Genomic DNA, 26,910 nt, shown 5'->3' with positions numbered 1-26,910 from the left:
AAACATATTTATATATTATTCATATGAACGACCATATTATGTATATTGTATATATATATATATATATGATCATATTTTGTCAAACTTCGAAAAAAAAAAACCTTTTAAATTTCAACATGTAATGCTACAGTTTACATTGCAATGTTAACTTTATTTGTCAATTTTTATTTATGGTGGTATAATTGTAACTAATAATACATGAATTATCCTGCTAGCATTGCACATTATGCAAATTATAATGATATTAATTAGAAATTGTTCTTGAAACACATGAAAGAAAATGTAGTATCATTGTTAAATTCTATATCACATATATGCAATTTATCAGAGACAAAATAAAGTATTAAACTATAAAAAAAATAAAATAATAATAATATATAATTATTATTAGGGTATAATGTGCAGCAGCTTTGTGAAGCGGAGGTGACGTACTTAATTATTATGATTAAGAGATACGTCTAGGTCTAGAAGCCTGCTGTAAGTAGTCAGGGACTCATCGAGTGAGTATAAGAAGACGAAAGTTCAAAAGAATGAAAAATATTACCCTTATTCCAGATGAATAACGTAGACATAAGGCTTAAACATTTAAGATTCTCACAACTGAAGGAATTATTCAGTTTTATAAAATTCACAAAATAAACTCCGGTTTAAATAATGTATTATGAAGCCTATTTAGGTTTTTATTTTGATGAAGAACGGAATACAAAAATGTCTTTAAGCGGCATACTGCATCAAATTTCAAGAATTTTATAAGATGACGTCGGAAGCAAAGTCATAAGCATACAAGCAAGATAACGAGGAACGTATGCTGGGGAATTCTTGCATTGATAAAGAAAATGGTAGCAAATAATACTCAAAATTCAGCGTCTTCAATTAAAAATATCACGAAGATAATTCGTTGGTTTTTTTTACAAATAAATCTCGGGATAAAGAAAGAAAAATGAAAGTTCACCTTAATTAAAATATTCCGATCTTTTAACTGATTAAAACCAAAAAAAAAAAAAACCCTAGAAAATAAAGGAATTGTTTTGTTGATAGGTTTTCTTGAAAACCTGAAAATCCTGACTGTTGTGAGGAATGCTCCAGTCTCTAACAGTATTCAGAAACTATCATTTATCTATTGTTGGGTCCATATGCAACAGAAAAGCGGGGGGGGCGGGCATTAATAAGTGTAATGCGATATGCATAACTATTTTTTCGCTTGCTACATTAAAAAAATATATAATTACAATTATTGTAGACGATCATAAAACAGAGGCATTTCGTAACAGCGCTGATGGAATCGTGATTAGATAAAAACGAGAAACTATTTGCTTCAGAAAATGTTCACTTCTATTTACACGCGTTGTTTCTTCAAGTCTGGGATTCGATGGTCTGAGATTCGCGAGTTTAAGACATGTTATAATTATAGTCGTACTGTTTTGGAATCCATTTTGTATCTCAACTCTAAGTAATTACTTAGAGTTGTGATACAATCGCCTTGTCCTCGCTTTTATTTTCTCTTCTTCCCTGAAACTCTAAACACATAAATACATTGCCATCACCAGGATCCCTTTAGTTTTAATGGCCAGTCGCTTACAGTCTGATTATTCAATAAATATCTAATCTAAAAATTAAAAAAAAAAAAACGAAAGAAAGAAAGAAAGAATTTTTAAACTTCCAGCAATGCTAGTCAGAATGCGAAAATTGGAATTTTGAATGGCCTAAAAAACGATCATTATATGATTCATAATTTATGATTTTTGATAGTGAAAGTATGGCTCAGATTGCGGATGCAAGCGAGAATGTTCTCACGAAGATCTCGACCTTAAATTTTAATTGAGATCACACACACCACTTCACTTTTTTGACAGAATAAGTTCACGTATGAGGAATAGCTTTAATTATCTTTCATGTGGATGATAATATAGAAAATGTACACAAGCACGATGACAGTTTGATGTTTTTTTCCCTTTGCTTACGTCAAACACAATGGTGGTTTTTTCATTTTTATGAATCCGCAGTAAAAAAAAGTCTTGCTTTTATTCATGGTACGTGTTTGATTATTTCTGTCCTTCTTACCAAAAATATGTTGATCAGTAGTCCTGTTCACCTATTCACGATTGCGCCATCACAATGGGAAAAAAAATGTAAAGCCTTCTTTTAATTTATCATGCTCGTTGTACAAGTGGGATGACTTTTATTCCCCTCATTAGTCCCCTAATGAGGAGTTCACGACGAGCAGTTCATGACTGTAATCCATGTGTGTTCACGGGGCCGTTTGGTCTGCTTGCGGGATGAAAAATCCTAGATAAATTGGCGGAAAAATCTTGCTGTCCACGCCCAAGACCGACTAACTTGGCTACGGCTGAGGAAGATCCTTAAGCTCCTCACGTCGTCGACGGGAATCGGACCTAGGGCACTCCTTCCCCAGGCATATGGTTGCGAAGCACATAGTCACTAGGCTAACAAACAGTGCGGACCGTTATCTGAATCATAACTAATTTTTGTTATTAAAAAGCAATGCATTCCCTTATATTCATGATAGATTGTGGCGTTGTGAGTTACCGTTAAAATTTCTTTCCGAGTTTAAAAATAATTTGTGCAATTTTTAGTGACACTTCAGTATTAAGTGTAGGTGTGGATAGTAACGGATATGTGGCATAAAAGTTTCTTGGATTCGAATTAGAGTTTCTCCAGTGAAATTCGTTGCAGTCATTAATTCATATATATGCATTTTAAGTCTTTCTAAGTGAGCTCCAGTTCCATCCAAATGCAAAGCAAGATGCGATGATTTTTTCGTTGCTTATTGATAGATATTTGCTGTAAATGAATATTGTATTATATGCAACAGTAATGAAGGCAACTTAGTCGCTATAAGAAATAATATCAATAAGAATGAAAATTTTAATATTTATTTTGAATAAATGTATTCTGTCTGGATTTTGCGAATATAAATAATTATTTAGTTTATTTTCTTACCTTGTCGTAAAAATTCAGTTTATAGAGAAACTGTAAAATATTTAAATTGGATGAATGAAAAATATTTATATCCTGTGTTTTAAATAATTAATAAGTTAATAGCAATTTTTATGTGATTCGCACTGATTTATTATTAATCGCTTTAGTTTCATGGTTTCGTTACAAATTTATGGTAATTTCTTTTGTTTTTATCCATATTTTGTTTAAATGATCCAAATTTTATTTACATTTGCCAAATTTGATTTTGGAATATATTTAATTAGTTTAAACACCTAAATAATGTTACGTAATGCACATGCTTAACTAAAAATATTCTACTCTGCAATCTATTTAATTAGTTTAAACACCTAAATAATGTTACGTAATGCACATGCTTAACTAAAAATATTCTACTCTGCAATCGACATGTCTGCACGCGCTCTGTTATAAAAGAGAGCCCGTGCATTCATTCCAAGTAAATGTTGAGAAATTCGCACATGCGCTGTTGACTGAAATACAAATACTGAAGACAGATTTATGAAAAACAAATTATTTAGTTACTGAGTAGACACGATGTTATAAGTTGGAAAAGCTTAGTTAATTTCCTATAGTAATTATCGGTATTTCATGATAACGGTAATGTAGCTTATTAACAATTAGTTGAATATTTGAACCGAAGTAGCGATAAGTAAAAGTTACCCACTCGTTGGAACAGGTTTCAGAGAAGTGGAAGCCTTTAGAGTAAGAGACACTGAATTATCTGTGAGGCTATGAGTATCCTTAAATGCCGTATGGTCCCAGGTCCGGGTTTCGAATGTTAGTTTAGAAGAGTCAATTTTTCAGGTAATATTCATCCTATTTTATTATTATTATTTTAAGAGCTGTTAACTGTAATATTAGTTTGCACCTAACAGCTTCTTTGTGCTAAAATCAAACATCGTTTATATGTGCATGTCTATTATTATTATAAAGGTGCCTCCATGGAGTCAAAAAGACTCATCGCGGTTTGTGCATAATCATAAATTTATGATAACATAATTTTTAATGTTATCATACATTTTTTCATAAGTTTATTATAAATTTATCATAAAGTTTAGCATAAATTTATGATAAACTGCATTTAACCATTGAATAATAACCGTGTAAACTACTAATAAATACTAATGAATTATTATTGATTCATATTATTATTTTGGTACTTAAATGGCATAATGGAATGGCATATAAAGACATATAGGAGCGATTTTTATTTTTAACTCTGTTTATTTATCACACGATACTATACATGACTGTTAATGGTTGGTATTGTAGAATGAAAAAGAAATTATATATTTCCTATTTACTGAAATTATTCCATAAAGCGAAACTTATTATTTTTTTTATTATTATTAATCTTGACAGTTGTTTATACATGAATTTTATTTTTGGTCTAACAGAAAACAACATTTAATTATGGCAATAATCTTTATAGAAAAGATTCTGTCTACCGAAAGCAGGCATAGATTCTTTCCCTGCCTATTCGACTAACATTTAATGAAAAAGAGAATTTTAAATAAAAAAGTAAATACCTTGAATACTTTATCAAAATAGAAGTACCGCTTGGTTGTTCTAATATATAGTAATACTCGCCACTTTTAATATGCAAGAAAAGGAAGAATGACATCAATAAATGAAAATTTTGACCCGATCTGGACCAGTCAGAATTAGCTTTGCTTTCAGAATGATTTTGTTTCTGTTAATAATAATAATAATAATAATAAACTGATGAAGGAAGGTTGTACTGATTATCCTTGTATACTTGTATCCAGCTGATATGCGGGATTGTATCCCCCATATCAGCGGGATACAAGTGTTAATTTGAATTATTTATTTTATTTTATTTTTTTTTAATTTTTTTTTCTTACTATAAAATTATAGTAAATGAATAATTTGTAACAATATTTAAATGCAAGGAAAAGCAATATTTAAAATCAAAGTAACCTTAGTTGCTTTTTTAACTAGAGTATATACGAGAATGAAAGTTTTAATATTTATTTTTAACAAATGTATAGTGAATGAGAAAATGTAGGGCGTTTAACTTCTTTTTCATAAAAATGCAGGTTATTGAGAAAAAAACTGAAGTATATTTCAACTATAATACATGAAATATCGTCCTGTAACTAAAAAATAAACAATAAAAAATAAACACCTAAAACAACAATGATATTAAAGCAACTGATATAACCACAAGGGAAACATATTAGTGGCAGACTTTTGAAGGTAACTGATGTTCTTAATATATTCTTAATATCTTTAATATTCTTTTTCAGTTGCTTTAATATTATTTTTGTTCTAGTTGTTTATCAGAAATTTCCAGACCACCTCCTCGTATGTAAAAATAAGGCTAGCGATCAGAAAAAAGAAAAGAAACAACTGCAGACGATGTTGGTCATATTCAGAAGAAGAGTCACAAAATTACGGGACGAATGGAACAGTGTGACATACACCTGTAGGATAAATATTAATGGCAAGAAGGGTGAAATCGCGGTATAAAACATAGAGAAACTGTACCGGTTAACGGTGTTAGACTCAATGGGGAAAAGTCTTGAAAAGGAGAGAAAAACGTCAAATATTTGGAAAATTATGTCAGTAAGGGCAGAAGTAATATTTAAAGAGAGGGGAGGGAGGATTTCACTGAGCCCATTTTTAGCAGCGTAAGTAGTCAACTATTAGATAGTGACGTCCCACTGAAGTGTAAGCTTTAGATTCACAGAATTTACTTCTTTCCCATTTTGTCTTATGAGAGGAGGTGCAAGTAATGGAAAGGAAACTGTTGAGGATAATGTTCGCAACAAGGCAAGATATAGACATTAGATATGTTTTGGGATTAGAAAGTATTGAGGAAATGCTAGTGACCTCTTGCTTGAAGGGAAACACATAATGAAATTAATTTAGAAAAATAGCATCAATAATGTATAAAATGCAAATTGTGGAGGAAATGTTATAGCAATGACCGCTGAAATATACAGAGACTACCCTACAGAAGATTTAGAAAATGAAACTTGAGCTGAAATAGCCTTCTATTTTTATTTTTATTTTTTTTATTTAACAATTGTATTAAATTTAGATCTTCAAGTTTAAAGGATAGTTTCAGAGCTAATGGCATGCCAGCATATTTAGTTCTTTTGTCAGTCCGTCGATTTTGAGGAGGTCGGCAGGAAAGTAATCCATTCAAAAAGAAATTCTGCTCTTATTTCTGAGATCAACTAATCCATGCTTACTGTGTATAAAATGTTCTTGATATCAGCAACGGGATTCGAATGCAGCTTATTTATTTAATGGACACTTCTCGCGTTCTTTCTTTCATGCGGAGTACGTCAAGAACCTCAAGAATCTTTGCAACTATGTGTGTTTTCTTCCCGAGGGCAACTTTTAACATAACTTTTTTCTTCTTCTTCTTCTTCTTTTTAGTCACTCTACTCCGGTTTCCAATAATTCATCTTTCTTCTTGCCTATTGGTCATGTTTAAAGAGTAATTCAAATGTACAGTAGAAACAAACACTTGTATCTTTCCCCCTCGAGTAAGATCTGAGAAGGAAGAAAACTGTTTTTAAACAGAGATATCGAGTTTGGGAAAGAAAGCAAGACCTAAGGGCCAATGCGATTTCAACTGTAGAGAGAGCTCATAATTAAATCTTCCAATTTTTAATGTATTTTCTATGAAAAGGTCCGAAATACGTTATAAGCTGTAGTTGATCATCTGCTTGTAATTAAAAACCAAACGACAGCATTTGGTGGTGCATTCAGGAATGAAAATTCAAGCCGAATTTTAAAAATATTAAACGAGATTGCTTTGAATTTAAAACTCTACAAAATATATTGTTTTGAAACACTATTTTGGATCATTTGAGAGCTTTCCGCTCTTTACAGTTTTAAGAAAATGAGTTGGGTGCTAATCATAATAACATGATGAGGCGGAATATACTCACTGACTTCGAAGCTAGAGTTAGCTTTTCTGAAGACAGCTGGCATTAAAGAGTTTTATTGTTGTTGTTGTTAGCGATTGTTACTATGGTTGCTATGTTTTATGTGATACCAATGTTACCTCTTGCAATATTAAGAGTGCTGATGCAATTTCCACAGTTCGTTCATGTTTTAATGTTCTCTGAACTATCCAGATGCTTTAGATTCCATGGCAGTTTCTTGAGTAGTGTGGGTATGAGATGTTTATTAAAAGAAGTTATAGCTCCTGCTTGTGCAAAGTGTTATGGTTAGTCGTGTTATCCAATACGTATTGGATTTTTTTGAAATTTTTATTGAAATAGTGTCTTAGAAATACGTTCAAATCTGTCGGAGATCATTTGCTCATTCATGGTGAATTCAGCTATGAAAATTCAAGCCAAATTATAAAAATCTTAAAAGAGATTGTTTTGAATTTCAAACTCCACAAAAGACATCGTATTATCTTTTGTGCTAATTTCTGTAGTATCTTAAATTCTTTATTCTCAGGATTTTGTGTTTTGCTATCAGGTGTTCCATTATTGTCTGCTTCTGCTGTGTATTGGATCTCCAAAGTACCGTTGAAATTTGTGAAGTTTAACTAAATTTCATAACTGACTTTGCTATGTTTGTGTACACAGTTATATTGTACCTTAGTATCTATTCACAAATTTCGTGATATATGCATTTTTGGGGCCCCTCGCCAGCAACATTTTCTTGCAAACTTGTTTGTTAGAGATTGCTACCATTCCAAACTCTTGTTATCGCCCCAAGCGATGCTTGGTTCGCTTGTATGGTAGGGTCGGCCCTGCCATACAACTTTCGAGGTGGAACTTACATTAAAAATTACTAAAAATATACAAATTATTCTTTCCTGAATCAATTACTGCACTCTAAAATAACCCGTCTTTTGTACATTTCCTGACGAGAATATAATCTGTAGGACTTCAAATCAGATATTAACTTTTTCTTTATCCTTAACTTTCTGTCTGCCCTCAGTTTCATCTACTAAAGTCTATAGGTTGATCAACTCTCTTCTGGGGATTACCGTAAAGCTCCATGAAAAAAGTGCAAAATGAACTTATCTGGGATTTCATTGCAAATTTTTGCTACGTGTTAGAGTATGAAAAAAGCTATGTACTATTGCAGTGTAAAGCAGCTTTTTTTGGGGGGGGTTAGAGATGATCCTCATGAATAATCAGTACAATCTTCCTTCATCAGTTTATTATTATTATTATTATGAACAGAAACAAAATCATTCTGAAAGCAAAGCTAATGCTGACTGGTCCAGATCGGGTCAAAATTTTCATTTATTGATGTCATTCTTCCTTTTCTTGCATATTGAAAGTGGCGAGTATTACTATATTAGAACAACCAAGTGGTACTTCTATTTTGATAAAGTATTCAAGGTATTTACTTTTTTATTTAAAATGCTCTTTTTTATTAAATGTTAGTCGAATATGCAGGGAAAGAATCTATGCCTGCTTTCGGTAGACAGAATCTTTTCTATAAAGATTATTGCCATAATTAAATGTTGTTTTTCTTTTAGACGAAAAATAAAATTCGCAGATTAATTAAAATGCATGTGCATAACAGAGATACTTCAGTTTTTCTATAAAACTGATATTTTGCTGGTTTGCCTGTTTACACCAGCAAACTATTTGCTCCTCCTGAAGTGATTTTTAATCCTTATGTGAGATTCCATGATTCCATTTTTAATTGCTGAAAAAACGATAACAATGTTGTCACTGTTTATTTAAGTATTTATTTTTGTCAGTAAAGTTTCTGTCTTGACAGGGAGTGTGCTGTGAAATTGCGGAGTTTAAATCCACTCTCAGCCAAGTCTTGCCGTCATATTCAGAACACGTCTAGAGTTTCATCGATATGCTGTTTGATCAGCGTCATGTATTCAACACGTCTTCGTTCCAAATTGGTTTGTCTGTGTCTTTCTATTTATATTCTGCAGTATTCGTGTTGTGTTTCTGGAAGGTTTCAATTTCTTCTTCTTTTGTTAATGGCCAGGTCACACATAACACTCAACTGGCCGCAAGAAATAATGAGGGAATGAAAATAATCATTTATAATTTATCATGAGAATATAATTGACGATAACTGTGTCCTTTTCCGACTTAATTAAAAATAATGCATACAGAACGAGGAGCTGATACAGAAGGAAGAGCTCCCGCGACGCTCAGTTCATTCCACGGATGTTCAATAGGGGTTGAGATCACCCACAAACCACCCAGATACAGCAGCCTTATGAAACGGTGCGTTGTATATTGCAGAAAGAGATGATGGTCGTGTCTGTAGCAACGCCACAAAGTAGAAGCATTGCATTCTTCAAAATGTTCAGATACCTATCGGAGTTCAGAGTTCTTGGCACCATAAACAGAAGTCCGAGGCCAAACCAGGAAAAACAAAAACATACTATCACACCGCTACCTCCGAATTTCATAGTTGGAGTTAGGCACTCTGGTGAGAGATGTTCACTGGGTAACCACAACCCTGGGTCTGCTTGGTAGGGGTGTAGCGTGATTCGTAGCTACATAATACACCTTTCCAAGCTTCCATCCCACTGTACATGTGCTTTGCACAACTGAAGACGACGCTGCATGTTTGTTTCCATGGAAACCCATGTTGTCAGCTTAAGTTCTGAATGTTTTGTGCAGATTTGTGTTCCTATCGATCCCCATAATTCCACATTCAACGGGTCTGTCGACGAATGACGTTTTATATATTATGGGGTTTTACATATTATCCTAGGTAGCACCCTACGGTCACATTCGGTGAGTATGATGGGTCGTCCACTATGGGTAGCACTTGCAGTTGACCCCCTGCGTTTCTATATGAGTGTTATATCACTGATTGTTGCCCTCGGATTGCCAACTTTGTCAGTAATTTGCCGAATAGATACCTCCAACATGGCATTCTATCAGAACGCTTCTTTCAATCTCCCTTCTCGCACCCGAGCACATTCGCACTAACTTGAGAACATCATATTCCTCCAATTAATATCCGGCTTCAAAAATGTCTCGTTACATGGCACGACGCACCTTACTCATGGAGGAGGGTGTCCGTTGTCTTCTTTCCAAACAATGTAGAATTAATGTTAATATTTTCCGTAATTTAGTAAAATTATATTGTAATGCATGTTTCATTAATGCCTTACTTTTAATCGAACACACACACACACACACACACACACACACACACACACACACACACACACACACACACACACACACACACACACACACACACACACACACACACACACACACACACACACACACATTCCATTTCGTAGCTTTATTTCTACAGAGACAAAAAAGCATTGGCATTCAATTCATCCTCCCAGTGCCACATACTTTTAATTTTTTTATGGTTAATAATGAACAGTTGATGTATACGCACCAATATTAAATTTCATTTTAAATTCATTTATTTATTTTTGCTATGAATGCTTTTTAAGAGTAGACTAGTACTAAATATTAAGTTACTTAAGTACGATTTATTTACCTTATTTCATGGGGAACAGAATTTTAAGAAACTTTTATCTTCTTCATGATTGCACCCGATTTGGTTGAAGGCGGTAAAATTGCACATATTCAGAAGAATTTTATTCGTTCTTCTTTATCGACAATGAAGCGAGCGCATCATCCCTGTTGCGATAGTGTCTTGAATGTTAAGAAAGTGGACATAAATATCTGCAGTAATCTTAGAAACAGCAGAACAAAGAAGTACTGATAACTAGTGATGGTTGTTAGGTAATTTATAGGATTGCTTTTGTCCATCATTAAAATGCAATAAATCATTTCCGCCAGAGGGGAGGGGGGGTTAATGTATCCAAATTTCTTACGGCAGGCCTCTAGTTTTGCAGAAGGGCGAGCGCCGTGGTTAAGATGTTTGAACATTGTAAGTAGACAGCTGTATTCAGAAAGAAAAAAAAAATCTGCAAGCGGTGCTTCGTATGTAGCTGTTTAATGGGTCCTAAGAACAGTCCTGCTAAACGATGTGTTTACTTCTTATTGGGTATGGCGTACTACCATGAGTTAAACGAACTGCTGGGAAAAGTAATGTATGTAGCTTTATTTATTTCATTCCCTCTGTCTATTATTCTTATTGTTAACAATGATTTTTCTACTTTCTTTACCATTCTTCAATCCAAACTGATTTTCATCTAAAAACATTCAATTTTTGATTTGATTCTATGCTTCACTACATTCAGTATGATGTACAGCCAATTAAACTAACGAACTATGAGGCCAGTGTGTTGTGTATGTTAATATCGTGTGTTCTGGGGATCGAAAAATCCGAGTTTCCGGGAGAAAAACCCTCTACCTCCGTATGAGACCGGCTAACTCACCTTTAATTGAAATGCCCTGATAAAGGTTCTTCGCGTCCTAGACGGGATTCGAACCCAGGTCTTTCCAACCAAAGGGCGTCGTTGAAGCCGACTGAGTTAAGGATGCGGGGAAAAAAAACAGACTACACCGAATGAAATGAAAAAAAAAATAGCCAAATAGGAAAAATTCACGCCTAGCCCTCGAATAATCTAATAGTAATGGGATGGAAGGTGCAATAAGAGAAGAAAGATAGCTAAAAAGAAGAGTAGTGTACAGTTAATATAACAGACGGATGTTACATAAAGTGAGGCATGGTTCAATATCAGATTCCTTTGGTTAGCCACTCCGGGAAGTTCTCCAGTAATCACCAAAGTGAGCCTTTGAACACCTCAAGGGCTCACTTTGGGTACAAGGGCTCAATGTAACATAACAAATAATTGTGACTTTATTTTAATACGTAGAGAAAGTCATTCTCAACTTATGTTAATGGCATATACAAAGATCCACGAGCACTGACACGTGAAACTCGGTGTTTTCTCCTGGAAACTTGAGTTTTTATTCCTAGAACTCAAGAAAACCAACCGTAGAACTTACATTACGCACACAGTGTCACGGACTACGTGCTGGCAACAGATGTTTTCCATACCCTCCCATGCTTTTGGATCATTGATTGTCTTTAGACATTTACAAGTGATGGCTATGGTTAAAGTTCGGCTGCTATCAGAATTCAGAGAGGTTAGTTAGGGCTAAGACAGTTTACTCTACTACTTTCATGCATATTAGTACTAGAGAACGTATCCACTCTCCAGTATTAATATGTTTGACGCAATCACATCTATGGTTTTTATTTGCAATAACAGTGATGGATTCTGTTTGAAAGTAATTTAATGAAATTGTGTTAAGGGGATAATAAATCCCGTATTATTTTACAGCCGGATACGAAATTCGGCATGAAATATAAGAGTTTCATGCCGAAGAACTATCGGCGAGTCCAAGCGTAAGTCATCACTTGAGTAGTACAACACTATGGCAACTCGTGTCAAAGGTGGGGAAAGCTCCGTCACTATCCTTAATATTTTCTCATAATGTAAAACGCAGCTCCTAGGAGATGTATTACTGTTTTAAATTATGAGGAGAGGTCACTACCCATACCGGTTTCGACCTTTATTGAGGTCTCATCAGTGAATAGGTAGACCTGGAATATCAAGGTTTAAGTGAACCGAACTTACATATATCCCTACTAACGAATTGCCAGACCGGTGAACCCATATATTATTATTACTACTATAAAGTGCCAAGAGGCTATTTTTTCGGCGACATAAATTAAGTTAAGGGGATAATAAATCCCGTAATGAAATTGTATTTAATATTTTATTTTAAATAGAATTTCTCGCAGAATGCTAGTTTCGGTCTCAAACAATTTTTGCTTATAAAAGACGGTTAAACGTTTCATTTTGTATAGTACGCAATACGAATAACAAGAAATAAATTATCTACGGCACATGACTAAATTTGGTTTAAGCGTACATTTCTTGTGATAATGAATGAGTGACGTCGTTGTACAAGAATGCTATTGGCTACATGTTATAGTGTTACTTCATTTTCTTACTAATTAATCTTGACAAGCCTAAATACTTCACTATGCTTCTGTAGGATTTCTTATTACTAGGTAAATTAGTTTCTTACAAATGTTATTTTTAGAATTCCGCTACTAAACCTAGTTTATCGGGACCTAAAGTTTGAATTGTGTGGGATGTGATTCGTTGCGAAATATTAATGGAAATATATAGTGCAATATTTTCATACTCCTATATTTTTTCAAAATTAAAAAAAAAAGTTTTATGTTCTTGTTTTAAGAACATTAAAATGAGGTCACGCATTTTTAAAATGCGTGACCTCATTCTTCCATGTTTTCATGGTAACAGTACTAATTTCAGTGCAAATTTTCTCTGTCGTCTGAAAGATATGCTTCAGTGAAGAATAGCTAGCGATCGTGTGCAATGAGCGAAAAGTAGGAGGAGCAGGAGGAGAAGAATTGGCACACTTTGAGTGCTATAGTTTGTTGAGCTCTCTGTGGAGTACTATTTTTTTCCCGTTAAGATTGCACTTTTCGATACTTTTGGGAAAATAAATGAAGTGTTACTGGTAAAGAAAATTCTCATGTAGAATAATAATTTAGGAATTCCTGTTAGCAGGTGGACAATAATTTAAGAACTAACAATGGATCCCCTTATTTGATAGGGTAGAGCATATACAGACAGAAAAAACGTTTTTGCTTTTTATAAGTTATCACTAGACAGTAGCATTAAAATATCTTATGAACAGTACTGTGAAAAGGTTAAAAACAAGAATACTTTTCGTTAAACTGGGGCATTATTTGCATATCAGTAACACGAAAACAAGATTTTCATGGTTTTTCATTGTTTCGATTGCAGCACTGTAAAGAAGAACCGAAATACTCGGCAGGTATTTCATTAATGCGAGTTTATATATATATACTAGGGGGCTCTTAAAGTTCTTAAAAGAACTGGGCGATGGACTGAGTCCTTGACTCTTTATCCCGTCATCTGAATGAAGATAATCTGTGTGGATGGAGTGTTATTGAGCTAAAAAGCTCTAGTCATGGCTGGGTAACGGCAATAGCCGAGCCTCAGTTAAAACTTCATTGGCTACAGCATTGCCATTTACATATTTATACTAGGGGGCCTACCACCCCTGGCGCCCAATCCCCCGAGTTCCTGGCTGGTAAGCCAGTTCTCCATTGTTTTGAAACGTCCAACAAATTGTTGTCTCATGAAGGCAAACACATTGTTGGACTTGAAACATTTCAAATTTCGGCTTTTAAATTTTCCTTTCAAATTTCTTATTAGCTTAATGGCCTAATCGGCTTATCAGCTTAACCCGGCTCAAAACAATGAAGAGGCAAAAAAACGTGACATAAAAACGTTTCAAATTTCGGCTTATCTTTCTATATATAGAGAGAGTGGATATATAAAACAGATTAATCTATAAATAAAAATCTGATCATTGGTAACAAATTAAAAATATTGTCAGTATGAGCACCGTTTCTTCATTTTACTGCTGGCTGGAAGCATACTCATGTTATGATTACACAAAACTGTAACAATACCAAGTGCAAACGCATACATTTTGAAATTAACACTCACATATACAGATGATACAAAGGAATGTGCCAATTGCCGAAATGAATTGTATATTTGCGGATGCTTTCATTCGATTACTGGCTATTTATTTCAGACGTATTTGACACAGCAATGAATTCTTATCGTGTGGAATAAAGTGAGTGTTAAATTTTGTCACAGTGGTGAAAGAATAATCACCTTCGTCAGCCCTATATTAAAGGAACAGTTCAATGCGGTTTATGCTCTCCTGATGGTCTCATGTCTACATCACGAAATTTTTTGTTGGCAGCGAGAAGTATGGTGGAAACATTAAACTACTCCGGATAAATAAATAAGGCAATGAAAAAACCTGCGTAATTAAAATATGGCTCCATAAAAAATTTATGAGATGGAAACCGCTGTCTGCTAATAAAGTAGAAGTAATTACGAGGTATAATCACGCTATTTGCAGTTCATCGAGTACCGGACATTATTTATGTGCTTCCGTGCAATAATTATTTTCACCAGTTGGCAAAATACGGATTTACGCGTTTAAACACATCCTTATTTGCATCTTAAGTGGAACTATTAAATAACAGATGTTTTGTTTTAATTTCAAAACATTGCATTAATATTCCCTAGGAAGATTTGGGTGGGCAAAATGGACAAAAAAAAGGGAAACATCACGTGCATCAAATTAAGCTTTTAGGACGTTAAGTACCTATCTTCTGTGTTTTATCAATCATATTTTTGTACTCTTAGGTTACTCTAAGAGTGCTAATAGATTTTTTGAGAAGGATGTTTAAATATTAAATCACCTTCAGGCAACTTTATCCTTTAAAAATGGTCATTTATCAAAATTGTAGAAAGGCGGCTATAAACATGGCGTAAAAAAGAAGTAAACTAAGCAACAGGAAACATTTTAGCTAGAAAAAAAAAAGAAACATGTATATACTAAGTGAAATACTACAAATATTCTAATTTCAAATTTAACCAAAGAATAATTATTAAAGAGCTTGAGAAAGCAACTTTCCGATGAGATTAGTCATATGCACTATTTTAAAGTACTGCATATGAATAAATTCTGATGACAGAAATGAATCCGTTCAATTTTCCTAAAATATTCTTACTATAATATCGGATTCTTATTAAAATTTAAAAATTTCGTCTTTATATTTAAATAATGATAAAACAGTGAAATTTGTTAACACACATTTTATTTACTAATATAATTTTTATATTTTTAGAAAATTCAGACTGACTACTGTACTCATAAGTCATAATTATGTTGTGTGTAATTTAATTAATACGATCAGGCACTTTATGTTGTATAATATAATTTAATATAATAAGTAGTTGTCCGAAGTGGTATCGTAAAATATGTATCGTATCAAACTAAAATATGTACCGTATCAAACTGATGCTCGCCTATCACTACTTTATAAGAAGGTTTAGTTTGTTGGCGTAAACAGTTGGTGTATAAGCACAAAAAAAATTAATTTGGTCCATGCCTTAATTATTCCGTTAATTTTTGTTCGAATTAGGATGAATTATATTTTTACGGCATATATTTCATATTTATTCTTGTTAAAATGGCCGCCAGAAGTAACAAAGTAAAATACTGAAAGAAATATGCATATTTCTCTCTAATGTATCAAATAAAATAAAATAAGTTAAAAATAAAATAATAATGGTTTGCGATGCTTCCAACACACATCCAGTTTCTCAAGTTTTTTGTCAGATAGCACCGCTTCGATCATAACAAACATCCCATGTACACCACAACACATAGTTTATTACTTTCTTTGTGTGTGTATTCAGAGCATCAGTATTGTAATAACAGAACATAAAATATAGCATTAAAATGTATTAGTGGCTTGAATATGTAAACATCATTAGGAGTCAAACAACTTACAATGGATCTGTGATGATAATCTAAACTTATTAAATGGGTAAGCGCATACTGCTGAGCTCTCCTTTGGTAGTCTTTGAAGTGAGCAAAATTAATCTAAGATTGATTTTGTGAATGGGTAGAGAAGCACTGATCTGTGATCAAAGAGAGAGAGAGAGAGAGAGAGAGAGAGAGAGAGAGAGAGAGAGAGAGAGATAATAGAGTGCATATTTAGAGGAGTATATATCCAAATCCATTTCTGGAAAACGATAACAATAAAAATGTATATTTGTTTTCCTGTACGATTAACGTCGTGTCTCTTAACTTAGAAAACAGTTGTTTCTATTAGAACTCTGGCGACAGATGCTACTTCTGCTTTCTTTGTTACCTGAGGAAAAAATAAACATTTTGTCTCAGTCAAATCATTATTTCTGCTTGTAGAATGGTCAAACGTGTTTTTCGTGTAGCAGAAAAACCATCATGTGGAGTTTAATGTTGTGTCAAACAATGAAGATATTCGTCACATTCAAGTTGCTGTTTCAGAAGTAGATTTCAGCAGTTCAACCATAAGCACCATTAGTTTTCCATCTTTGTAATGAGAGGGACCTATAATAAATAAAAGATATTTCATGGCCCACTTGAATCATAAGAATAATTTCCAGGACTGATCCGTATATTATACGCTTATTAATATGTATCAACCAGTTATAAAAACAACCTTAAATATTTGATCGTTAACATTTCTATCATTAAGTGTTTCTGTAATAGAAAAAACAGAGCTGACTCAATAGTCTTTTGACATCAGAATAATCAGAGAATGAACTTCAGTCTTTGTCATTCTAGTTTCTTTCCTTTTGTAGTAGAGGTTATTCTTTAAAAACGAGAGAGAGAGAGAGAGAGAAGAGGATGTGTCATGAATAATTTATTATTTTGAATAAATCATTCGAAGCACTCGCCAGAAAAATGTTTAGTCCAACTTTATTTCTTTTGTCATGTACAAATCCCTTGACGAATTGTGAGGTTTTTTCCTCACGTGTACCGGGAAGAAGAGGATATTCGTTTTAACCGTACTATTTAAGTTTGAATTTTAAGAGAGATATCGCTTCAAGAGATCAAGACGTCCGTTCAATAAGTTATATCCTAACAGCAAAGTACCTCTTCAATAGGAAAAGGAGTAAAAATAAAATAGCAAAATTCAGAGATATATTTATGTTGGCTTTATGGGATTTGAACTTACGAGATATTGCTGAAGGTTCTAGGAAATTATACAGAAAATGAAGAGCACAATGTATTCTTTAGGGGTTTCCGATTATCAAAAACTCTTTATTTTCTGTATAAGACATTCATTGTCTGTTCAGACATTCGTTTGATGCCAATTTTTACACAATAAAAAGAAACTTGATCACTACGATTTCAAATACTGCGGAAAATATCTAACTGGCGAATATAATTTAGTAAATTTGTTGGTTTCGTAGACTTATTTTTTAATCAAAATTAAAACACAAGAACAATCGTTCGTAGTGCCATTCTTTATTCTGTAGCACTGTGTAGTGTGAATGAGGAAGTTTACCATTTAGTCAAAATACCAAGCGGTGCATCGTAACTTACTTTGAACTCTGTCTCTGACAGAGTTCAAAGTAGCCGAGGGTGCATATCAGAGGAGATTGGGAGACATTCTATACAAAGTGTTTAACATTAAACGTTGAGTTCAAACTTATTTCCTTCACAGAAATGAATTCAGAGAAATATTTGACAGGCACACCTCTCTGGAGCATTGCAAAATTATTTCGAGGTTTTTTTGTTGTTGTTTTGTTTCAATTTATTTGCAATCAAAGTTCTGTGGCGTAGGATTAAGCAATAAAACAGTTCTTATATATCATATTCTCGCAATCTACAATCGTTTAATGAATTCAATCTTCTCTTCTGAACATCAGAAGAGTTGTTTTACAAATTTTTCCAGTAGTATCGATGCAAATATTGTGCAACGCATTTTAAGCACGAAACATTACAAAAGATTCTTCACATATCAGTTCCACGTGTTGGAAATATATTGATGGGAAAGAAAGAAAGAAAGAATCTGTTCAATTAGTGTTCATGAATATCTGAATGTTAAAATTCTTGAAGAGGACTTCAAGGATTATAACATTCAGATATTAGGAATGGGGGCGGGGGCGGGGGTGCGTTCTAAAGAACATCGGCATATGGAATGAAGAAAGTAGGAAACTCAGTTGGCTCGGAACTTTGAAGCTATCGACCAGCATCAAATTGGGGCCAGTCATGGAGCATTTCATAGGCCATAAGAAAGAAACAGAATGTCTACAAGAGAGTCAGTGTGGCTAATCTTTGAGTGTCGGATGATCATCTAGCATTCTCATGGAATAATTTGGAAGAACACTCCAAATGTTTAAGCAGTTTTATCAGATTTAGCAGATATTTGGGAGTTTTCCGGTGTCAGTAGTTCTGCAGAACAAAAACCTGTATTGAGCAGAAAAGTGCACAAGTTTTTTTTTTAAAGGTGAAAGACGATATGGATGCCATGAGTTTGTACTAGAAAAGGCTGGAATCGAAAGCCAACTCGAGAAAAGAAATCTAATCCTGTCTGGAGATCTGGCTATTATTAAAATAATAATTGGATACATATATGTATCCAATGATTATTGAGAGATGGATTAATAGTCGTAAAGTTTGAAGTTCGTTTCATTCCACTTCAATCAATATATATAACATTTTCTTCTTTCATTTTGGCAGTTTATTTGGATTTTATTGCGTACCATACGATGATCACTTCCAATGTTGAAGCTGTTTATAACAGAGCAGTCTTGAAAGATATTTTTCTTATTACCGAGGATAAAGTCAATTTCACTAGTTGTTTCATTTGGACTTTTCCATGTCCATTTACTATGAGTTTTGTTCTGGAAAAAAGGAATTCATGATATACAGGTTTTCTTTTTTTGCAAATTCTATTAACCTTGCTCCTCTATCGTCTCTCATGCCATATCCAAAATTTCCCATTGAGCTTTCATCTGAATGTTGTACACCAATTCTAGCATTAACGTCTCGCATTACAATTCTGAAATGTTTTTCTTCATTGTAGATTTGGGATACATTATGATAGAAGGATTCAATTTCTTCATCAGTATGATTTGTTGTTGGTGCATAGACTTGGATGATCTTAAGAGTGTATCTTTTTGAGATTTGAACAAGAATACTTGTTATTCGATCAGAAATGCTGTCAAATTCTATTATGCTGTTCTTCAATTTTTTGTTGATCATGAATCTAACTCAACCGATTCTTTAATATAGTACTTTCTTTAATTTAATACTATAATATAGTCTCAGTTTTTTAATTGAAGAATTTCTTCAATTACACCTAACTTCACACAGTCCAAGATTGTCCCATTTTAGTCGCTTTAGCTCTTCAGTTAGCCGTGGTTTACTGCTCAGAGTCCTACAGTTTAATGTTTCCAGGTCTAGTTTCCAATGGCAGCATGATCTGGTTACCCGGGGATTCTTAGCAACTTCTGCCTTCATGTTTAACTGCCTGCTGCCATAGGTAGTAACAATCCGGCCTCAGGGGAATGAGGGCCATTTTATTTTTGTTGGATTCATCTTGGAAGGTTAGGCCATAAATTCACCACTGGCCAAGTGCGGGTTGGTGAATGGGAATATTTTCACATGGAATTGCCAGTCCCAAAACCACTGGTCCACGGCTCTTTATTCAACATATTTAGAGCTGCTCTGATATCCAAAGGGTGGTTGTCAAGGTTGCCCCATCCTCCACCTAGGGGACGCACTCGGTAGCCGTGGGAACCCTGATATATATATATATATATATATATATATATATATATATATATATTGCAAGTCTAGCTGATCCTGCACGTAGTGCAAGACCAAGGCAACTCATGGTAAAAGTAGAATAAGCTCTGATCACTAATCTTACCGGCCATAAGAACACACGCAATTAATAAGCATAATACACTGGTCTCAGTTCATTTGCTGCGGTTACCTTAATGGTATCCCAAGTGCTGATTGTTTTCCTTTAGTTTAGTAAGTAAATCCCTAAATAAATAATATATAATTTTATGTTGCTCCCAGCTACAGAAAGTTATTAACAAACTATAGTACCTTTTTTTGTACCGTGAGTGAGCTAGGGATTTTTTTCCGAAATTTTCTAGAATTTTGTATGAATGATTTTTAAATGGCATCCCTGGAAGAGGAAATATGGCAAATAACCTCCTCCCCATCGTAGCCCCTAACGCAACATATTACTGAAATCGCGTGGATTCTACAGTCGATTTTCTTGAGTTGCGGAATCAAAACATTAGTTAATTACAGATTTTAACCCTAGTTGCCCGAGCCACAGATTTATTAACTAATAAACGCTCGAAGAAAGGCTTAGCAAAAGGTCGTTTACTCGGCGACTAGAATCGAACTTAAAATGCTCTTTCATAGGGCAGCCTAGCGCTATGAACGCAAACAAGACTTCTACAGACATGTTATCTCATTTATTTGTGTATTAAATACATGTAAGTTGAAACTTATGGGTTCTGATAATAAACGATGGCAATTTAATTCCGCTGCACGTACGCTGAGAACAGAAAATTAAAATGTTGTCGATTAGTCTGTTATTTCCTACCTTTCTATTTTTAATTTAGTAATGTGACAAAGAACTTTTTTGACACCTCGAAATATTTGTGTATACCCATCGGAACTAAATAAGTAAATGTTTATGTCATATGCCGTTGCTTCTACCAGGACTGAATCTAATACTTTTATATCTAGCCTATCCTAGCAAAAATCATAAGGTTCATAGCCTTTTCAGCCTCAAAAATGTGGTGTTCTTTTTAGTTCTGAATAATACATTTCCCCTGCTCAACTTTATAAATTTTACAATTTATAATTTTTCAAATCCCCTCCACAGACTTGTTTTCGTGCAAGTAATTATATAAAAGCTGCTTCACTGAACTAAATTGTGCACGAACGCTAGTGGCTGCTCGTCAACACCCATGTACAGTTCAGCAAGAAGCTTAGAAAACCAAATCCACTTCGTCCTCCTCCTCCTCCTTCTTCATTCATGACCGTTGCTTTTTTTTTTTGCAGTCATCTTCATAAGTTTTTTACAAGAAAGACATCAACGAATTCATCTCTTCTGTTTAACTACTTCACCGCACGCACACACACACACACACACACACACATACAGAATGGACTCGGACGCGCCTGAATTCGCTCCTGCTTTTACCTTGATTTGTGCGGTATCTAACAGAACAACTAGATGTATCTGGTATCGACTGATAGCTTGTACAGTGATCTATCTAACAGTGAGTAATATACTCTATAGTTTCACAGTTCTAAGCGCGTATAGTGAATTTTATTTTATTTTTATGGACTGAATACTGCTGTTCTGATTGCATCTATCGTTCAGCTACCCTCAAAACAACGACCCGTGCATAATAGAATTAGCTGCTAACACTGAAAACATAATTCAATGGAAGCATCGCTTCTAGGAACAAGCTGCAAAACTGTAAGTACATTTTTCTTGAACTTTGTACATTAGAAAAGTTAGCCGTTCAATAGAAGGATATAACACTACAACGTCGAGTAATAATTAAATGGTGGCAAGGTACGAATTAGAATTCGAAAAAAGCTAGATTTTCTGCGTAACATAAAGTAAGCGGCAATTTAAAGAACGATTTAAAAAAGGACATCAACAAAATGAAAAACGAAACTAAATTGTCGATAGAACAACAGACTAATACAAACAACCAGGGACAGCCTAACTTAACTCAGACTACTCAGCTATACTCGCAAGTGGTTAAAAACAACGCTAAAAATAAAGATTAATCCGAAAGCAATCCTTGCTATAAATTATTAGTCAAACCAATAGCTCAACTAAACAGCGAAGAATCCAAAAATCTTATAAAAGAAAAAATAGATCCAAGAAAAATAAATTGGAATCACAAAAATGAAAAGAATTAATAAAGGAGGAGTGTTAATTGAATTAAAAGAAAAGGCCGATATAGACTTGCTATATAACGAAATATCTAAGGAATGCAAAGACACGTTAGTAGCAAATCCCAGTAATAAACATCTTCCAAGGCTGATGATATATGATATTCCCAGTGAAATAGATACGGACAACGTAATAGACTCAATCCGCATGCATAACGAAGAACTCTTCATCGGCGACACAAAGATGACACAGAAATTTATCATGACAAATAAAAAAATGAACAAAAGAAACCTGATTATAGAAGTCGATCCAATGGTGAGGACCAAACTGCTGAAAACCAGTATTAAAATCCTATGGAGAATTTGACATTATGCAGACGTAAGCGTTCTGAGATGATTTAACTGCAATAAATTTCACCATCATACACAACACTGCAGGGGAAAAACCACCTGTCCATTCTGTTCTCAAGAACATAAGTTCAGCGAGTGTCCACGAAATAAGTCCGAGATCAATTGCATAAATTGCCAAAATCACAACAAGCATGCCAAAACCAAAAACGACTCCGAACACATGGCATTAAGCAAAGACTGCCCGCCATACAACTATGAAAAACAGTTCAAAATTCAAAACATAGATATAGGAAAGCAATAATCAAGCTTGCAGAAACAGCACTACTTCCCTGGCATGTCTTCAAATAAATATACAACGCTCTATCAAGGCTGTTAATAATTTAACAATACTCATAAATTGAAAAAATATCGGACTGGCATTAATACAAGAACTCTACAACATCAACAACAACATATGAGACTTTCCAAGTAATTTTAAAATATTTTCCAAAAGTTCTGAAAGAAAGAGCTGCAATACTAGTGGTCAACTCTGAAGTCGAGGCAATATTAATTTCTCAGCACAGCAACGAGGACTCGGTACTAATTGAAATTACGTACAGAGGAATTAAAACATTCGCTGCAAGTATGTATCTAAACTATCACGCTGACATAAAATATGACTTAGAAAAAATGAGCAACATCGTGGATTTTACTATCAACCGCGGCTTAATTATGGGAATAGATAGCAACGCCCATTCGGTTTTATGGTTTAACGAGAGCACAAACAATACAGGTAAAAATTAGGAAGAGTTCATAGCATTAAATTCCTTGCACATACTAAACGACTACTGTAACACTCTATCATTCGAAAATACCAGAGGAAGCAGCTTCATCGATCTAACAATGGTAAACAGCGCTGTTTTACCCCGTTTTTCTGAATGGAAATACGAAGAAGAGGAAAGCTGTTCCGACCATCCCATAATAAGTTTCTAGACAACAAAAACCACCGTATTGACATCAAATACTTCACCAATAAAACCAACCTAGAGAAATTTATAAAAGCATTAAAAAGAGAATTTTCACTCTTAATCTCAGAACATCACTTTAATGCGAACAGCGAAAAACAGCTCAACTTAGACAAAAACCTAGCCTTCTGGGCATCGGCACAAAGCGATATAGACCTCTTTGCTTTTGCACTCTCGTCAGGTCTGAAAAAATCCAGCGATCAAACACTCAGAACAACCAAGAAGCTAAACATCGATAGAAGAAAATCAGTACCGTGATGGAACGAAACTAGCAGTCCTAAGAAAACGTGTCAACGCACTCAGAAGATTATACCAAAGAACATACAATAACCAAAGGTTTTAAGAGAGTGCAGAAAATAGAACTACTATAAAGCCAAATACAGCTATCAGTCCAAAATTACAAACGCGAAAACAGAATCACGGAAAAAATTTTGTACAGTTTCAACCGTATCGAATCCTTGGAATTGCATATATAAATTAGCAGCAAACAAGAACAAGACAACACCATACTATCAACTATCAAGAAAACAGACGGCACCTACACTAAAAACTTAGCAGAAACTGCGGCTATTATGATAGAGAATTTTATTCCAGATGACGATGAATCAACAGATGAAGAAATCCACAAAATCTGCAGACAAAGAATGGAAATAGATATAGACTTTCCTGACGACGTCTCATTTGCAACTAATGAAATAGAGTCAATATTAAGATCAATGGATCCAAGAAAAACTCCTGGAGAAGACGGCATAAGCAGCAACATTCTCTTAATAGCGTTCCTCGAATTCCCTGAATTCATAACAACAGTTTACAACAAATGCCTAAAAACAGGACGATTTCCTTCAATATGGAAACACTCAAAAATTATACCTATAATCAAACAACCAGGAAAAGAAACATCCGACGAAATTAACAAATACAGACCAATCAGCCTCATAAACGTTGCCGGTAAGGTACTAGAAAAACTTCTAATAAACCGAATAATGCACCACATCTACTCAAGAAACTTATTAAGTAGCAACCAATACGCATTCAGACCTCAGTCCAGCACAGTAGATGCAATTATGGAAGTGAAAGAGTTCACAGAACACAGTCTACAGCAAAAAAAAAAGACGTACTACTGATCTCACTCGATGTACAAGGAGCCTTCGATGCTGATTGGTGGTCACCCATAATCAATCAATTAATAGATTTAGAATGTCCTTAAAACTTACTCAACCTTACAAAAAATTATTTTTCAGACACACGAGCAACAATGACAATAAAAAACACAACTGTAACGAAAAAAGTCAAACGAGGCTGTCCGCAAGGTTCCTGTTGTGGGCTAGGTTTCTGGAACATCCAGTACGACTCGCTTTAAGACTCCCTGTCACCACTGAAACAAAAGTCATAGCTTTCGCCGATGATATGATGATAATGATTCGGGGAAGCGACGGCTTACAGTTAGAAGTAACGGCCAACGAAGAACTCTTTAAAATTGCAGATTGGGCATGCGAGAAGAAAGTGACCTTCAATAGCACCAAGTCTAAAGTGCTCCACATCTCACGAAAAAAATCAAAACAACCTGTAACAGTCTTTCTAAACTGAGACGTTCTCGAGGTAGCCAGTGAGCTAAAATACCTAGGAGTAACAATAGACAAAAAATTCTCCTTAAAGAAGCACATCTCATATGTTGCCGAAAAAAGCTTACAAATAGTAAACCTTCTAGCTAAGTCGGCAAGGATTAAGTGGGGATTAGGCCAACGAGCACTGAAAATGATATATACCGGTGCTATACTACCACTGATATCTTATGCTGCACCTGTCTGGAAACATACACTAAAATCAAAGATAAACCGACAAAAACTAAACAGAGTTCAACGCCTTATAGTCATACGCATAAATAAAGGATACAGGACAATATCTTTCGAGGCAACTTGCGTTATTGCAGCTCTAACACCGATCTGCCTGAAAATACAAGAATTATCTCTTATGTCACTTCTGGAGGATATATCGAAAGTAACAAAATCGATCCAAATTGCTACAAACGTCTGCTTCACTACAGTAAGTGGACTCACCCAGCAAAGAAAACAAATATTAAGGAGAAGGAAAGCCCTGAAAGTTACGAATTCCAAATATACACTGACGGAAGCAAAACCGAAAGGAACGTCGGTCGTTCGTTCACTGCATACAACAGACAGTCCATAATACAAGAATGTTGGAACAGAGAGGATGCAGTCTGTTCTAGACTGCATCCTCTCTGTTCCAACAACCAAGCAGAACAACTTGCTATAGTACAGTCACTCATATATCTCCAGGAATTAGAACTCAACACGTCTCAGCAAAAGACAGCAACAATCTGCAGCGATAGTAGAAGCACTATAGACGGCATAAAAAACCAGAACAACCATATTGCTTTGATAGAACAGACAAGAAATCTGGTTCGAAATCTCACTCCAGAGGGATGGGAAATCAATTTCCGCTGGGTGAAAGCGCATACTGGAATAGCAGGAAACGATAGGGCGGATCAGCTGGCTAAAGAAGCAGCTAGAAACGAACGGCTAGAAACAAGTTACCAGAAATTCTCGAAATCTGCAATAAAAACACTTACAGAAGAGAAAAGCCTAGACATCTGGGAAGAAGAATGGAAAACATCAAAAAACGGATCACTAACAAAAGAATTCTTTCCTAGCATTAGAAACAGACTCCGGCTGAAAAGACACGCCATGTCTCCAGGTTTAACCACGCTACAAACGGAACACGGAAAACTAAGACATTACCTTCACAGATTCCATATCCTGGAATCACCATCGTGCATTTGCAGTCCACACCTTCAACAGACTGTTGACCACATACTTTACGACTGTCAGCTATTGGACTACATCCTGATGCCCCTAATACAACACGTCATCACTTCCGGAGACAAGTGGCCATCAAGACAGAGACTTATCGAAAACTATTTCATAGAATTAACTAAATTTACTAATAAAATCAATTTTCAGTCCCTGTGATCTAATATAAATACTGTTATTATGTGAATTATACTGTATAGTGTTAATATATATATATATAGAAATCTAAATGTAAATATGAAAATTGATACAAAAATATAAATAGAAATGTTAATCAGTACTTATAAGCTACATGTAATATAAGCATTGTATGAAATGGAGTATGTAGGAATAAATTTCCTCCTGGTAGGGTTACTATTGGGAGGAAAACGCAAACACACACACGCACGCACGCACGCACGGCACTATATCACTGTGGTGTAATCAGGCTCGTGTTTTTCTTGAATGGAAGAATATCTCACTTGAGAATGACTACACCACTTCTTTTACACA

At 34.5% G+C, this 26,910-nt stretch overlaps 1 long non-coding RNA gene across 4 annotated transcripts in view; it reads left to right on the top strand.

Annotated features, from left to right (window-relative positions):
- Positions 1–3,528: 3,528 nt before the first annotated feature.
- LOC150104528 (uncharacterized) overlaps positions 3,529–26,910 on the top strand; it is a 180,545-nt gene continuing 157,163 nt past the window's right edge. For all 4 annotated transcript variants that reach the window (XR_016548529.1, XR_016548531.1, XR_016548528.1 and 1 more), the window contains exon 1: positions 3,529–3,783. This is a non-coding gene — a long non-coding RNA (uncharacterized LOC150104528). The remainder of the gene's footprint in view (positions 3,784–26,910) is intronic.

Source organism: Typopeltis vanoorti, chromosome 7, assembly GCF_054136105.1.
Source record: "Typopeltis vanoorti isolate ZY-2024b chromosome 7, IOZ_Tvanoo_1.0, whole genome shotgun sequence".
Taxonomy (NCBI): domain Eukaryota; kingdom Metazoa; phylum Arthropoda; class Arachnida; order Uropygi; family Thelyphonidae; genus Typopeltis; species Typopeltis vanoorti.
This window is presented reverse-complemented; position numbering and strand designations above follow the sequence as displayed.